The sequence below is a fragment of the Gorilla gorilla genome, chromosome 10, assembly GCF_029281585.2.
Source record: "Gorilla gorilla gorilla isolate KB3781 chromosome 10, NHGRI_mGorGor1-v2.1_pri, whole genome shotgun sequence".
Classification (NCBI taxonomy): domain Eukaryota; kingdom Metazoa; phylum Chordata; class Mammalia; order Primates; family Hominidae; genus Gorilla; species Gorilla gorilla.
This window is the reverse complement of record NC_073234.2, coordinates 7,253,106-7,259,105: the sequence shown is the minus strand read 5'-3', so window position 1 is coordinate 7,259,105 and position 6,000 is coordinate 7,253,106.

Sequence of the window (6,000 nt, the reverse complement as noted above, 5' to 3'; positions counted from 1 at the left end):
TTCCATGTTTATACAGATAGCAGTGGAGATATCCCTATCTTAACACAGATGTCGGTGTAGATACTTATATTTTCATACAGATGGCGGTGCAGATATTTCCATGTTCATACAGATGGCGGTGTAGATATTTCCATGTTCATACAGGTAACGGTGTAGTTATTTCCATGTGTAAAGAGATAGCAGTGTACATATTTAAATGTATATGCAGATAGCAGTGTAGATATTTCCATTTTCATGCAGATAGTGGTATAGATATTTCCATGTTCAAACAGATAGCGGTGTAGATATTTCCATGTTCATACAGATAGCGGTGTAGATATTTCCATGTTCATAAAGATAGCGGTGTAGATATTTCCATCTTTATACAGATAGCTGTGAAGATGTATGCATGTTTACACAGATAGCGGTGTAGATATTTCCATGTTCATCCAGATGGCTGTGTAGATATATCCATGTTCATACAGATAGCAGGGTAGCTATTTCCATGTTCATACAGATAGCGGTGTAGATATTTCAATGTTCATTCAGATAGCGGTTCTGATATTTCGATGTTTATACAGGCAGCGTTGTAGATATTTCCATGTTTATACAGATAGCGGTTTAGATATTTCCTTCTTAATACAGATGGCGGCGTAGATATTTATATGTTCATACAGATGGCGGTGCAGATATTTCCATGTTCATACACATAGCGGTGTAGTTATTTCCATGTGTAAAGAGATAGCTTTGTAGATATTTCCATGTATATGCAGATAGCTGTGTAGATATTTCCATTTTCATGCAGATAGCTGTTTAGATATTTCCATGTTCAAACAGATAGCGGTGTAGATATTTCCATGTTCATACAGATAGCGGTGTAGATATTTCCATGTTTATACAGATAGCGGTGGAGGTGTATGCATGTTTACACAGATAGCGGTGTAGATATTCCCATGTTCATACAGATGACTGTGTTGATATATCCATGTTCATACAGATAGTGGTGTAGATATTTCCATGTTCATACAGATAGCGGTGTAGATATTTCCATGTTCATCCATATGGCTGTGTAGATATATCCATGTTCATACAGATAGCGGTGTAGATATTTCCATGTTCATACAGATAGCGGTGTTGCTATTTCCATGTTCATACAGATAACGGTGTAGCTATTTCCATGTTCATACAGATAGCGGTGTAGATATTTCCATGTTGATACAGATAGCGGTGTAGATATTTCCATGTTCATACAGATAGCGGTGCTGATATTTCCATGTTTATACAGGCAGCGGTGTAGATATTTCCATGTTTATACAGATAGCGGTGTAGATATTTCCATGTTCATCCAGATGGCTGTGTAGATATATCCATGTTCCTACAGATGGCGGTGAAGATATTTCCATGTTCATACAGATAGCGATGTAGTGATTTCCATGTGTAAAGAGATAGCTGTGTAGATATTTCCATCTATATGCAGATAGCTGTGTAGATATTTCCATTTTCATGTAGATAGCGGTTTAGATATTTCCATGTTCAAACAGATAGCGGTGTAGATTTTTCCATGTTCATCCAGATGGATGATTAGGCATATCCATGTTCATACAGATGGCTGTGAAGATACTTCCACATTCATACAGATAACGGTGTAGATATTTCCAATGTCATACAGATAGCGGTGTAGATATTTCCATGTTCATACAGATGGCTGTGTAGATATATCCATGTTCATACAGATGGCGTTGAAGATATTTCCATGTTCATACAGATAGCGGTGTAGATATATCCATGTTCATACAGATAGCGGTGTAGATATTTCCATGTTCATACAGATAGCGGTGTAGGTATTTCCATGTTTATACAGATAGCAGTGGAGATATCCCTATCTTAACACAGATGTCGGTGTAGATACTTATGTTTTCATACAGATGGCGGTGCAGATATTTCCATGTTCATACAGATGGCGGTGTAGATATTTCCATGTTCATACAGGTAACGGTGTAGTTATTTCCATGTGTAAAGAGATAGCAGTGTACATATTTAAATGTATATGCAGATAGCAGTGTAGATATTTCCATTTTCATGCAGATAGTGGTATAGATATTTCCATGTTCAAACAGATAGCGGTGTAGATATTTCCATGTTCATACAGATAGCGGTGTAGATATTTCCATGTTCATAAAGATAGCGGTGTAGATATTTCCATCTTTATACAGATAGCTGTGAAGATGTATGCATGTTTACACAGATAGCGGTGTAGATATTTCCATGTTCATCCAGATGGCTGTGTAGATATATCCATGTTCATACAGATAGCAGGGTAGCTATTTCCATGTTCATACAGATAGCGGTGTAGATATTTCAATGTTCATTCAGATAGCGGTTCTGATATTTCGATGTTTATACAGGCAGCGTTGTAGATATTTCCATGTTTATACAGATAGCGGTTTAGATATTTCCTTCTTAATACAGATGGCGGCGTAGATATTTATATGTTCATACAGATGGCGGTGCAGATATTTCCATGTTCATACACATAGCGGTGTAGTTATTTCCATGTGTAAAGAGATAGCTTTGTAGATATTTCCATGTATATGCAGATAGCTGTGTAGATATTTCCATTTTCATGCAGATAGCTGTTTAGATATTTCCATGTTCAAACAGATAGCGGTGTAGATATTTCCATGTTCATACAGATAGCGGTGTAGATATTTCCATGTTTATACAGATAGCGGTGGAGGTGTATGCATGTTTACACAGATAGCGGTGTAGATATTCCCATGTTCATACAGATGACTGTGTTGATATATCCATGTTCATACAGATAGTGGTGTAGATATTTCCATGTTCATACAGATAGCGGTGTAGATATTTCCATGTTCATCCATATGGCTGTGTAGATATATCCATGTTCATACAGATAGCGGTGTAGATATTTCCATGTTCATACAGATAGCGGTGTTGCTATTTCCATGTTCATACAGATAACGGTGTAGATATTTCCATGTTCATACAGATAGCGGTGTAGATATTTCCATGTTGATACAGATAGCGGTGTAGATATTTCCATGTTCATACAGATAGCGGTGCTGATATTTCCATGTTTATACAGGCAGCGGTGTAGATATTTCCATGTTTATACAGATAGCGGTTTAGATACTTCCTTCTTAATACAGATGGCGGAGTAGATATTTATATGTTCATACAGATGGCGGTGCTGATATTTCCATGTTCATACACATGGCGGTGTAGATATTTCCCTGTTTATAGTTATAGCGGTGTAGTTATTTCCATGTGTAAAGAGATAGCTGTGTAGATATTTACATGTATATGCAGATAGCTTTGTAGATATTTCCATTTTCATGCAGACAGCGGTGTAGATATTTACATGTTCAAACAGATAGCGGTGTAGATACTTCCATGTTCATTCAGATAGCTTTGTAGATATTTCCATGTTCATACAGATAGCGGTGTAGATAATTCCATGTTCATACAGATAGCGGGGTAGATATTTCCATGTTCATACAGATAGCGGTGCTGATATTTCCATGTTTATACAGCTAGCGGTGTAGATATTTCCATGTTTATACAGATAGCGGTGAAGATGTATGCATGTTTACACAGATAGCGGTGTGGATATTTCCATGTTCATCCAGAGGGCTGTGTAGATACATCCATGTTCATACAGATAGCGGTGTAGATATTTCCATGTTCATCCAGAGGGCTGTGTAGATATATCCATCTTCATACAGATAGCGGTGTAGATATTTCCATGTTTATACAGATTGCGGTGAACATGAATGCATGTTCACACAGATAGCGGTGTAGATATTTCCATGTTCATGCAGATAGCGGTGTGGATATTTCCATGTTCATCCAGAGGGCTGTGTAGATATATCCATGTTCATACAGATAGCGTTGTAGATATTTCCATGTTTATTCAGATAGCGGTGAAGATGTATGCATGTTTACACAGATAGCGGTGTAGATAATTCCATGTTCATACAGATAGCGGTGTAGATATTTCAATGTTCATACAGATAGCGGTTTAGATATTTCCTTCTTAATACAGATGGCGGTGTAGATATTTATATGTCCATACAGATGGTGGTGCAGATATTTCCATGTTCATACAGATGGCGGTGTAGACATTTCCATGTTTATAGATATAGCGGAGTACTTATTTCCATGTGTTAAGAGATAGCTGTGTAGATATTTCCATGTGTATGCAGATAGCTGTGTAGATATTTCCATTTTCATGCAGACAGCGGTGTAGATATTTCCATGTTCAAACAGATAGCGGTGTAGATATTTCCATGTTCATACAGATAGCGGTGTAGATATTTCCATGTTCATACAGATAGCGGTGTAGATATTTCCATGTTCATACAGATAGCGGTGTAGATATTTCCATGTTCATACAGATAGCGGTGCTGATATTTCCATGTTTATACAGGTAGTGGTGTAGATATTTCCATGTTTATACAGATAGCGGTGTAGATATTTCCATGTTTATACAGATAGCGGTGTAGATATTTCCATGTTTATACAGATAGCAGTGAAGAAATCTCCATCTTAATACAGATGGCGGTGTAGATATTTATATGTTCATACAGATGGCAGTGCAGATATTTCCATGTTCATACAGATGGCGGTGTACATATTTCCATGTTCATACAGATTGCGGTGTAGTTCTTTCCATGTGTAAAGAGATAGCTGTGTAGATATTTAAATGTATATGCAGATAGCAGTGTAGATATTTCCATTTTCATGCAGATAGCGATGTAGATATTTCCGTGTTCAAACAGATAGCGGTGTAGATATTTCCATGTTTATACAGATAGCGGTGAAGATGTATGCATGTTTACACAGATAGCGGTGTAGATATTTCCATCTTCATCCAGATGGCTGTGTAGATATATCCATGTTCACACAGATAGCGGTGTAGCTATTTCCATGTTCATACATATAGAGGTGTAGATATTTCCATGTTCATACAGATAGCGGTGTAGATATTTCCATGTTCATACAGATAGCGGTGCTGATATTTCCATGTTTATACAGGCAGCGGTGTAGATATTTCCATGTTTATACAGATAGCGGTTTAGATATTTCCTTCTTAATACAGATGGCGGTGTAGATATTTATATGTTCATACAGATGGCGGTGTAGATATTTCCATGTTTATACAGATAGCAGTGTAGATATCTCCATCTTAATACAGATGGCGGTGTAGATATTCATATGTTCATACAGATGGCGGTGCAGATATTTCCATGTTCATACAGATGGCGATGTAGATATTTCCATGTTCATACAGATAGCGGTGTAGTTATTTCCATGTGTAAAGAGATAGCTGTGTAGATATTTAAATGTATATGCAGATAGCAGTGTAGATATTTCCATTTTCATGCAGATAGCGGTGTAGATATTTCCTTGTTCAAACAGATAGCGGTGTAGATATTTCCATGTTCATACAGATAGCGGTGTAGATATTTCCATGTTCATACAGATAGCGGTGTAGATATTTCCATGTTTATACAGATAGCGTTGAAGATCTATGCATGTTTACACAGATAGCGGTGTAGATATTTCCATGTTCATCCAGATGGCTGTGTAGATATATCCATGTTCATACAGATAGCGGTGTAGATATTTCCATGTTCATACAGATAGCGGTGTAGATATTTCCATGTTCATCCTGATGGCTGTGTAGATATATCCATGTTCATACAGATAGCGGTGCAGATATTTCCATGTTCATACAGATAGTGGTGTAGCTATTTCCATGTTCATACAGATAACGGAGTAGCTATTTCCATGTTCATACAGATAGCAATGTAGATATTTCCATGTTCATACAGATAGCGGTGTAGATATTTCCATGTTCATACAGATAGCGGTGCTGATATTTCCATGTTTATACAGGCAACGGTGTAGATATTTCCATGTTTATACAGATAGCGGTTTAGATATTTCCTTCTTAATACAGATGGCGGTGTAGATATTTATATGTTCATACAG